General features: G+C 37.4%; 1 protein-coding gene across 1 annotated transcript in view; it reads left to right on the forward strand.

The window, feature by feature from the left end:
- Nucleotides 1-12,652, forward strand: part of ROBO1 (roundabout guidance receptor 1) — an 859,323-nt gene that overhangs the window by 68,221 nt on the left and 778,450 nt on the right. The gene's annotated exons all lie outside the window — the stretch shown is intronic.

The raw sequence follows: 12,652 nt of genomic DNA on the forward strand, positions 1-12,652 counted from the left end.
CGTGACCATGTAAGTTAAATCTAGACGCAATGAGGCGGAGATGCAGCACACGTCAAAACAGGGCTAAAACTGTGCGGCAGGAATTAGGTGGCGCGAGCGGTTAATTAGCTGCAGAAACTGCTCGCAGCTCAGTAGGATATTACGAGTGGGACGCAACTAGGGTTGCATGCCACTCGTAATACCCTACCAAGCTGCGGCACACTCCCACTCCTGCACCTCTTAGACGCACATTGCGCGTGACTCTAAATGAGGCTCTAAATGTAAATATTAATTCTCAAGTAATGCAAATTATATTGCCTAGATTAGTTGTGTAATACTTAACAAATGATTGTAATAAACCAATGGTCTACAACCATAAATAAACTAGAGACGAGCGGGCTCGGATATCTGAAATCCGAGCCCACCCGAACGTTGCCGATCCGAGCCGGATCCGAGACAGTTCTGGGTATTCCCGCCAATTGCAAAACTGAAACCGAGGCTCTGAGTCATAATCCCGCTGTCGGATCTCGCGATACTCGGATCCTATAAATTCCCCGCTAGCCGCCGCCATCTTCACTCGGGCATTGATCAGGGTAGAGGGAGGTTGTGTTAGGTGGTCCTCTGTCCTGCTATATCTTGTGCTGTGCTGGGGAAATAACAGCACGGCACAGCACGAAAAAATGTAAAAAAAGTTATAAAAAAAAAAAAAATATCCAAAAACAATCCTGCAGTATAAGTCCATTGGTACTGCAATATTACAAAGTTCACTGATTCTGCAGAATAGACTGGGAATTAGTGGAAATGATTGTTATTGAATGTTATTGAGGTTAATAATAGCGTAGGAGTGAAAATAACTTGATTTTAACACTTTTTATGTTTTTTTCAAAATAAATCCAAATCCAAAACCTTAAATCCGAACCAAAACCTTTCATCAGGTGTTTTGCGAAACAAATCCAAACCCAAAACATCAAGCAAATCCGAATCCAAAACACAAAACACGAGACACCAAAAGTGGCCGGTGCACATCCCTAAAATAAACAGGTATCCTCTCTGCTCTTATTTATGTTTTTCAAACCAATGAAGTTCCAGCCAAGCTCGTTTTTTTTTTATATCACGTATTGCTTCCTCATGTACAAGCACTCACACTTCCATCATGTGTCTAAATGTGTCTACATCACATGTACAGAACTGCTTCTTTATTTCTGTGAATTGATTTGAGAACCCAATTAAGCAAAATATGTAGAAAATTTTGAAAAAGAATGAATCATGTTACTCATCATTTAGACATAAGTAGTAGCATATTCTATAGAAGTGGTGTACACATTATAGTGTACCTGTCTACGGTAGTCACTTTGTGGGCTAAATTAACATTCTGGAGAATGCAACCTATTAATAACAATAATGTAACTGATTCCTACTGAATGTTGGGCTGTATTTGAATGAACACAGGCTGAACCCAAACATTGTCTGTCTCTACTGTCTGAATGTGAGTTTTAAGAAATGCCATTGTTTTGAACAAAACAATCCTGGTATTAATAAAACACAACCGTAACTTATTAGGAATTTTAAAAGAAATAAATTACAAAATCAATGAATACAATTGCCGAATTACAATTGTTGACTTTATTTCACCAAAATAGATGATTTCCTTAGACATAAAATATCAAATGAATGTAATATATACTATCTGTAGAAATGTATCATTCTGATTATCAATTTCTTCAAGTAGTAGAAGTGGTTGGAGGCAAAAATATATTTGCTTTGTTAAGAGTATTGAGTAATACTGGGCTATTGTTACAGTGTCTGAAAGACACTGATTCTTTTTCAATTCCGCTCCACAGCATGAAATTTACAGAACCTATTCACACAAGGATACAATGCGTTAGATTCCCATGTGCAGTCAATAGTTATATTTGTTCATTTGATCTACAGTATGATTGTGTTTCCTCTGCACCAGATATCATTTATTATATAAAAAAACACCCATATGTAATCTTTTTTTTTAACCTCTTTTATCATTGCTTTTTTTTATAGAGTATTTTTGAACACTTTATGCTTTAAATGTCATTTAACAATTGGGTGACCTTTATATTTGTAACATCTATGTGTTTAAATGAAAATAATAATAATAATAATAATAATAATAATAATAATAATAATAATAATAATAATAATAATCATAATAATATTAATCATAATAATAATAATAATAATAAAAATAATATTTAATAATAATAAATCATATTTAAAAATAATTGAAAAGGAGAAAAAAAATCATGCATAAAATTGTATGTTGAAGTGCCAGCATCCAAGTAACTGGATGATCACTCTTTAAAGTGGAAATAAATTAAAAAAATAATAAAATAACTTATTTTAAAAGTCCATGTATGAGGGATCTATTCATACAAGTGAACATGATCAATGGATGTTTTATACTGACTTCAGCTTCACCTGCCTGGGAGCTGTTGAGCTTCTTGTATACAGAGAGCCAAGGAAATTGTATAATAATGGGAATGGTTTGCTGGGTCATCTTTGTAGACGTATGATCTGTAGACAGGTACGGGAAGTAGAATACGCCTACTGTGTACAATGTGGCCAACAGGGCGATTGATTTATTGACCCACTGACTAAAGATGTTGGATGGGTGTTCACAGAAACAGATCCGCACTTAGCAGCATGCAGTGTGAAACTCCTGATTAATATTCAGATTATCCAGAGCTTTTATAACAGTCCAGTCAAGGCAAAGCAAAATCCCTCATATAATAAGGTGTAGTCAGGGGAGCAAAAGTGAATAGTTACATGATTGGATTTTGTTCTTTACCTTTGCTGTGAACTAGACAATGTTATACTATCTGCCTTACTGAATTAATGTTAGGACACGTAGCTATATCTGTGAATCAGCTTTGTGCTCATGGCTTACTTTTCGATTAATAATACACTTAAGGGAATCTCTGCCCTGACATATTTTCTCCAACTAAATGGAACCTCATTTTTAAAGAACCCTGCTCTCATCATCATCATCATCATTTATTTATATAGCGCCACTAATTCCGCAGCACTGTACATAGAACTCATTCACATCAGTCCCTGCCCCATTGGAGCTTACAGACTAAATTTCCTAACACACACACAGACAGACAAAGAGAGAGAGAGAGAGACTAGGGTCAATTTTTGAAAGCAGCCAATTAACCTACTAGTATGTTTTTGGAGTGTGGGAGGAAACCAGAGCACCTGGAGGAAACCCACGCAAACACAGGGAGAACATACAAACTCCACACAGATAAGGCCATGGTCGGGAATTGAACTCATGACCCCATTGCTGTGAGGCAGAAGTGCTAACCACTTAGCCACCATGCTGCCCCGTTACTAAACACATATCGCAGGATGAACGGGTGGTTCAAACCCTACATAGTTAGTACATCTGCTGACTGTTTTGGGATTGTATAATTCTTAGTACCATCCTGAACACGTTCTGATAATGTCCGAAAGTTACAACTTCTGTTCGATGTTTATCCCACTCCGCTGCTACAGCTTCAGACTCTTCTCATTGCCTATTTAGGTTGCAACTTTGAGGCTTAGATAAAAAAGATGAACTCAAATGCATAGTGATATAGAGGCAGATTCATCAGAGAGTAAAAAAAGGTACCGCTGGCAATATCATAAGCTTATTTAACAAGTGTCATGGTGTTACATGCAATACCACAATACCTGTTCTATTATCAGCATATCAGGATGGTATTAACAGATTAAAATCCTATTTTTTCATTATTTAAATAAAACATTATTAAAGTATAAAGGTTTTTAAAACATTTAGCTTTTGATTTTTGATTTTTTTTCTAATTAGTCAAACTGAAAGTCCAGATTCGGGCTTTCCATTCCATTGTGCAATCATGACGGATCACACTATGCTGTTCTAGAAAGACTGGCCCGGCAAAGTAGTAATTTAACTCTTACCGCGCCAAGCAATTATAGCCGGGGCAGCTGGATATCTCTCTGCTACCCCTGTGATATTGTTTTTTGCTGTGTAATGGCAAAAACAGATCTTATCGCTACGGTAAGTGATAACAAAAAAAAAAAACCTGTTATTGATGTAAATGGTACATGTAATTAATTGAAATGCATTAATTCATAAGGTATATAACATAAGAATCCAGCTACTGAATTTCAATAACAACAAAGGAAAGGGATATATGAATTTTTATTTTAATGGCATGACAGCCAACAAGCTGAAGGTAGATTACTTAGTTTTAAAGGAAGAGGGAAGTTGTTTTGTCACTTTACAGAGGAATGGTGAGATCTCACCTTGAATATTGTGAAAAGTTCCCAAGGCCCTTTATTTAAAAACATAAAAATAAACAGTAATAATTTCAGAATTCTGGTTTAAACTGAAACAATTAATAAGCTACAGAGCAAGGAACGAATTAAAGAGTTTAGAGGAAAAATAGACTGAGGGGGAAAATTATTAAAACATTAGTGATATGCAACATGTTGCTTAAATGGGTGGAACTATCTACAGTGTATTCTATATTGTATATATATTTTTATGTTACTTGGCCTTCCCAAAATTGCAACACCACCTAAGGAAAATAAATAGTGAACAAAGTAACAAATAAATATCAGCCAACATACTTGAAGCATGCAGGTGATGGAAGGAAAAACTAATCAGGACACTCAACCCAAAGATGTCATGTTGGCTGACTTCGATGTCCAAAGCAATTTACACTCTTGGCTGAGTATGTGAAATCAGTAAATGATGGAACTACCATTGGTGCAGCAGGTTCTGTGCACAGAGGTCCAGCTGTGGAACGATTTTCCACGTTCCATCAGGTTAGCATCTACTCTCAAAGGCTCCAAGCATGCCCTCAAGACTCATTTCTTTATTCAAGTCTATCAGTCCTCCTCCTAACTTCCTTGTCCTGGCTCTCTCCCCCAGTTAGTACCACCCTATTTGTGTCTCCCCCTTTCTTTTAGGAAGTAAGCTCTCATGAGCAGGGCCCTCTTTCCCTGTGTGCGCCTTCTACTATTCCATCACCCTCTGTATCTTTTGGCCTGCTTCCCTAGCCCTATTTTCTTAAGCTTCGGCTTACTTCTCGCTGATTTCTACCATCACTTTCACTGATTGTCCCAGTAATAATTTGATTTGCATTACCACGTTACCTGTGTCTGTGTATATATTTTTGTTCTGTTTTTGTTCTTTCTGTATCATGTTGTGTCATGGCTCACTGTTTTCTGTATGTCACGTACGGAGCTGCGGACCCTTTGTGGCGCCTTATAAATTAAAGATAATAATATTCCTTTCAGCGGGGCCCACAGATCGCTAGTTCCGCCTCTGGAATCAGCCACTTATAAGGCTAAGCAGCAAGTAAAAACATAAATGTTGCCAGTTGGCATAGGAATGAAGGAAAGGGTATTGAGGCAAGGTTCCCATGTAAAATATTTGTACTGGAGATATTGTCTTGGTCTGCGGCTGATTATACAATCTGACACCAACTTCTGCTTCATCATGAATCTAAAGCCAGGTATGTCTCTTGTAACTAGCAAATGAGTTTATACCAAAGACTGGTTTATATAATTTTTGCAGTTTGTGATATTAAATAATTACTAATATAGAAACTATTAATAAGTGTTGCTATTAAAATATATAATTTTTTACCCTCTGCGACAGTACTTCTTTAAGCTTACAATGGCATAACTTCCTGGTTTATAGCAAGTGCTTTATGTTTATCGAAACCATTTTTATTTCTTTTATTGTGTAGTCTTGTTGGTATTGTATACATCTTAAAGAAAACATCCATAATATATGAGAGGAAAGAATGTATTAATTAATGAGAACATAATCTATCTCTTTTAGCTTTATCCAGTTTTCCTGCTGTCAGTCTCTGAGAAACGAAAAGGATTTATTTTAATGGGCTTTTATTTTGCAAGGTGAGAAGTCTGTTTTAGTACTTTACAGGAAACGTGTTGTTAATTTTTAGAGTAGACTAAGTTGCTTTGTGATCTCTAAATAAAATGCAGGTACGGAATCTATAGCTAGAGCTGGGATTTAATCATTAAATTGTTACTTTGCAGGTGCAATGTACACATTTTTTTCATATTTTTCTCATTAATATTGCATTAGAAAATTAATGAAACATTTGGGTGAATATATTATAAATAATGAAGGCATTATTGTTGGTTTTCCTACACTCAATTATGCAAATCGGCATCTGTTATTTTATTATGTATTTCAAGAGGTTACAATACAATGCCAAAGAAGGGAAGGACGCAATGCACTCTAGCAGGTTAGAAAGAGTGTTAAGTTATTGAGGGCTAAAATAACATTGATTTCCAAAGCTGAATACTTTATAACTGAGAAATGACAACTCCAGTTTAAAAAATAAGCTTCATGTAGCGTGAGGATTTTTAGCATATACTGTAGAAAACAGTGGTGGAAGTGGGGTGTATACAATGGTTTGCTGTCATTTCTCCAACTGCCTTCATTGAACAACTATCAGATTCCCTTCACTTACATTCCCATTACATGTTTCATACCGCCACTTCTAAATTTCCATACGGCCACTTCTAAATTTCCACTTTGAGCACTGGTAGAAACAGAAAAATACAAAAATTCCAATATGTTTTCCTTGTCATGTAAATGGTTATCTGGGTAAGATATTTGATGAAACACTCTGTGTTATCCATCAATTTCTCATAACATAGGGCATTCCACCAAATGTGCACAAGTAAGAGACCTAAGTGTATTCCTCTGTAAACACTGGCAGCTTGGAAGGGTGAATGGAGTATATAGCTGAACTTTTTCGGTTCTGAATCTCTTTAAGTTACAAGGAAGTGAAATTTTTGGCTGCATGAAAACATTTATCAATATTAGGCGAATATATGGTACCCCAGGGTAAGATATGACCCGATCATGTCTCTCTTACATCCAATACCAGGACATCGTCTTCTACCAAGTGCTGCCAACAACCCATCTTCATTAGCAAACAACAAAAATTATCATTTTTACCCTCCTTTACAATGAAATAATGGCTATTTCTGCAAGTATAATGATTTAATGTTTGCATTTCTTACCAAAGCTAAAATAAAATCATAGTACATTTTAGCACATTTTAGACCTTTCAATAAATTAACAGGTATCTTAGCAACTCTGCATTAGTAAATGTGATTTTAGTACATCTTTCATACATTTGCTTTCTTTTCCTCAAAGTAACACCAACACATTGAGCCACAAAATTATATGTGGTACAGAAATGCAAACGAAAAAAAACCTGGATGGTTAAGGTTATATATAATATAAAATATATATGATCAGATTCATTTAAAAACCCAATCTCAGCCTAAAAGTCAGCCCCTCCTGTTTGTTTGACAGAGGCTCCCAGAACTCTTTCAGGATTTTGTCACTGACCTTTCTAAAGCTGTATATTATTTCTGGGGCCCTTAGCTTGTTTTCTCCTCTCCAACAGGGCACCAAATGACACTTCTGCTATACCTTCTGCGGCGGTGTGCCACTTGTAATGCAGCGTTTTGCACCTCGATTTTGAGCTTGCTGTGCTGTACCATAGCAACATTATACTCCATGCTGTGCAAAGGTCTGTTGTAGTTAAGTCCACTGGGAGCTATTAATATGTTATGGTAGAATTGCTTCTAAACCTGCAGTAGGTGTTGCAATCATAAGGGCAAGACTTAGAGAGATCATTTCAAATGTTCAAATATTTTTTTTTGCTACCGTCTCATTGCAAACGGAGCTGAAAAATAAATTGTTTGCAACAGTCAGTCAAAAGACGAGCATGATATACTAATATAAAACACGTGTATGTATATATATATATATATACATATATATATATATATATATATATATATATATATATAAATGCTATATTATATATATATATATATATATATATATATATATTTATATACCCTACAATAGCAACATAAAGCTATATTTTATAATAATAATGCATTAGTTGCATCCTGAAAATGATACAACATAAACACCAGACGCTCTTTGACACCCAAGGGGGGTTTATCTGTCAATTCCACAAGAAATATCTAACTAGCATGCATGAAAACTGTACATGGCGAATTGAGTCGTATGAGATTCATTACAATGCTCTTTGGACCTATTCACTGTAGTGTGAAGCAAGGATGAAACACATCTAACAATGAAGAAAATCCTAATCAGTTATCTTCTTCTCCCTTGAAAGATTAAATCGCGTTCCAAATTATAATGAGTTCCAGTAGAGTTCAATTGTAACTTTGAGATTGCAAAGTAACGTGTGTGATTATTTCTCATTAATTAAAAAGATTACCATTATTATTTGTGACTCAAGCAATGTTCTAGCAAAGATTCATTCAATCAGTAAATTATTATTATTTTTTTTGCACAGTAATTTGCGGACACGTTTTAAGAGACTTAAAAGATAATTATGGTTTGTGACCTTATTGAATTTGTAATTCTGAACACTGTGCTTCTGTATTATAGATTCAAACTGAAGATCCCAATAGACACAAACTAGCTGCGTTCTATTGTTTATTTATTTTAAATTACCAAACAATGGTTCGTTGAACAATATCTTTTCAGAATACCCAATAACAGCCTTTTTTTATGTAGCTGGAGAGGCAAGATTGTTTTTAAAATGTGTTTTTTTGCTTGATTAAGTTTTAATTATAAATTGTGTTCACACATTGGATATATATAGGTCCTAATTTTAGCAGGGGATTATGAAGGCAGTTTTCATATTTGCACTAGGTTTTGACAACAAACTAGGATGCTCATAAGGGCTCTTGACTAAACAGACAGTCTAAATTTGTCAAGTGTTTTGAGGGTTTATTACACCTGCTTGGTCTATTATTACACCTTGGTTTATGCCGCATGGCACATACAAAAGCCAGCACTATGCTGCAGACCTTGCTTTGTCTGCTCTGTCTAAGAGGTTGCTTAATAAGGTCAAATAAATCCCTGGAGCCCATCTCTCAGCAGCATTATTTTCTGCAAATGTTGACACAAATGAAGCAAAACAGCAATTTATATTCACATTTACATAATGGTAATGTTGCCGTTGATAGGGATATCAGTATGGTAATTCCAAATAAAAATACACTTTGGAACATTATAAAACTGAATGAAATAAGTAGACATTGCGTGTTATATTTGAAAACTGCTATTAGGCACTGGGGATCATTTTTAGACGAGAGTTTATTTCTGTTTTATTACATCACGCACCTTAAGGACGTAATTACGCCCCAAATGCAGCGTGCAAAACTCAGAAGCAATATTTCATCTGTAGAGCTGAGATACTTCATAAAGCAACAAGACAGGGAGAGATTGGTGACAAGTTGTTCCCTGCTTTCTATGCTTCCACAAAACCAAAGTCTTTGAGCTCTATGTACTAATGTATGTAGAGCCCCAGGCAGCCCAGGGGGCGCACAGGCGACCACGCGATGCGGCTGCGTCATTCATGACGCGGCCGCATTGCGTGTCATGTGATGCGGCCGCCTGTGCGCTGACACGGCCGCATCGCGTTTCCGTGGATGCAATATTGAGGTAAAATTGCATCCACGGGAGGGGCGGCCGGCCCGAACAGCGGTCACTCCGAGAGGCCCAGCCCGCCCCTGGCCCCAGGGCTCCCTTTATGGTGTAAACTGGAGACATATGTATTTATGTTTTGTATATTATGCATCTATAATGGTAACTTGGATTTCGGTGCTATACTTTTACATTGATTTCTACAATTTGCATTTTGTACCTTTCTATTGCACTTTAGTGGGAAAGAACATTTCTATATGCATCGTGATCATTTATTTATATAGCGCCAACATATTCCGTAGCGCATTGCAATGGGGGACAAGCACAGTAATAAACAAACTGGGTAAAACAGACAAAGAGGTGAGAGGGCCCTGCTCGCAAGCTTACAATCTATGGGACAATGGGAGTTGGATACATGAGGATAAGCCTACATATTGCATTTCAGTCCAGCCAGATTGCAAAGGTAAAAAACCCCAAAAGGGATTAGTGTGCTATAAGATCCAGTCACACAGCAATGTTTGTAGAGAGTTGCTGTCTTGTGTGGATTGTATAATGTGTGGTAGTAGGGTAATCTAGTGAGGTTAAGAGGGTGGTTGAGGAATATTATAAGCTTGCCTGAAGAGGTGGGTTTTCAGAGAACGCTTGAAAGTTTGTAGACCAGAGGAGAGTCTTATTGTGCGAGGGATTGAATTCCATAGAGTGGGTGCAGCCCGAAAATAGTCCTGTAACCGGGAATGGGAGTATGTAATGTGAGTGGATGAGAGATGCAGATCATCTGCAGAACGGAGTTGTCGAGTTTGGAGATATTTTGAGAGAAGTGAGGAGATGTATGTTGGTGCAGCTTTGTTGATGGCCTTGCAGGTTAGTAAAAGTGTTTTATATTGGATTCAGTAAAAAACAGGCAACCAGTATAGAGACACAGAGTGATTCAGCAAAGGAAGAATGGTTTGCAAGGACAATCAATTGAGTCTGTTTTGGGAAAGACCAGTAAGGACGGAATTGCCATACTCAATGCGGGAGACGATAAGTGCATGAATTAAGGTTTTTGCAGTCTGTTGTGTAAGATATGTGCGTGTTCTTGAAAATTTTTTTAGATGTATGTAACATGATTTAGATATAGAGTCGATGTGGGGAACAAAGGATAGTTCTTAGTCAAGGATTACACCTAGATAGCGAGCTTGAGGGGTTGGGTTTAAGGTCGTGTTGTCAACAGAAATAGAAATGTCAGGTGTGCTTTTGTTGGTGGTTGGGAATATTATTAACTCTGTTTTAGAAAAATTGAGTCTGAGTTGACTAGAGGACATCCAAGATGAAATGGCAAAAAGACAGTCAGTAACATGGGACAACACAGATGTCAAGAGATCAGGGGGTAAATGTATGAATCTCCGGATTCTTCATCTCCGGCGAGTTCAGCGTCTTCAGCGCTTAATTTTAAAGCGGCGCTGCCTTGTAAGGGGAGACTTCCCTTTACAAGGCAGCGCCGCTTTAAATTTAAGCACTGAAGACGCTGAACTCGCCGGAGATGAAGAATCCGGAGATTCATACATTTACCCCCAGGAGAGGATAGATAGATTTGTGTATCATCTGCATAGAAATGATACTGAAATCCAAAGGAGCTTATTAGTTTTCCAACAGAAGAGGTGTAGATAGAGAACAGCAGAAGACCTAGGACTGAGCCTTGTGGTACTCCAACTGATAAAGGAAGTGGAGCAGAGGTGGATCCAGAAAAATTAACACTGAAAGAGTGATTAGAAAGGTATGATGAAAACCAGATAAGGGACAGTGTCTTGAAGACCTATCTATGCGTCTAGAACATTGTATTAAAAACCTTCAAATACACAAAAGTGACACATGGAATAAAGAGCCCTGACGTCCACTCACTCTCATGAGTAAGCCATAAATAAGACTAAACAGTGCACTATTTTAGAATAAAAATGAACACATGTAAATTATAGAATAAGGTGTTCCTGAAGTAGTTGTAGATGGTCTTTGGTGTGACACTTGTACTGCTTCCACCATGTGCATATTTCTGAGTATTTGTAAAATCAGATATGTTAGGGTGGATTTATTTCCTGGGTACAGTACCAAGGACCAGGAAGTGGCCAAGTGCTTGGCAGACAAGTAGGCGCTCTTGAGCACATAACGACACGTTGCTGGTCCACAGTTTTAGTGGTTTGTTATTGGCCCTTTCTGTCTTTCTCTGCTGCAGCTGTGACATATCCCCATTAAATCCATATGAGTGTGAATGTTTTCTTATACTGTAGTTTGTGAGCTGCGCTGATCGCGTTTAGTCATTGCTGCCAATAGAGCAGAATATGCAAAGCTGTGGGCTACTTCATAAATCAGTCATCTATGAAAGTCATTAATTCATTGTATCATTTGGAAGCTGGTACCACCTGTAGATTAGTGCACATGTGCCACATATAATGGGCTCATGCTGCCACACAGGACAGTACTATTTTGTCTGCCACTTTTCAACCTTAGTTGTAAACCTTTCTACAGTGTGTAGCTCTAGAAAGGTTTATTCTGATCCAATGTAAGAATGGAAATTCTATTATTCAACCTGAAAAAGGAAGGAGGTAGTATGAGATCATTTCAATTGTGACCCAATGTTTTGGCCCAATGTCCAAATAATAATAATAATAATTATTATTATATTATTATTATTATTATCTTTTATTTATGAGGCGGCACAAAGGGTCCTGAGCGCCGTACATAAGGCAAGGGATAACAGTACTGGGTAGTACAGAAATAAAGTCAGTAAAAGCAAAGTGCACAAAGTATAAACAAAGTGCAATAGGTATAATTACCAATTTGGCAGAGAAGGATGCACAGGGCAAAGAGGAAAAGTGACTTCCAGTGGACAGATAGAGGGGAGTGAAGGAGGGAGGTGGGGAGTGAAAAGGGGGTGCGCCAGTGCCCTGTGCCCAGTAGAGTGGGCACAGGATCAAGGCAGAGATAGAGAAGAGGAGGGACTATAGAAGAGGAAAGATGGGGGCAGGAGTCGAGTGACAAAATGAAGAGACGAGGCGGAGGGCTAAAGGCAAAATCAAAAAGGAGGAGGAGGATACAAGGAAAGGTGAGGGGAGACTGACAGGAGACACCGAGTGGCAAGATGGGATGAGTGACAAGAACACTGAGTGG

Source organism: Mixophyes fleayi, chromosome 2 (assembly GCF_038048845.1).
Source record: "Mixophyes fleayi isolate aMixFle1 chromosome 2, aMixFle1.hap1, whole genome shotgun sequence".
Taxonomy (NCBI): domain Eukaryota; kingdom Metazoa; phylum Chordata; class Amphibia; order Anura; family Limnodynastidae; genus Mixophyes; species Mixophyes fleayi.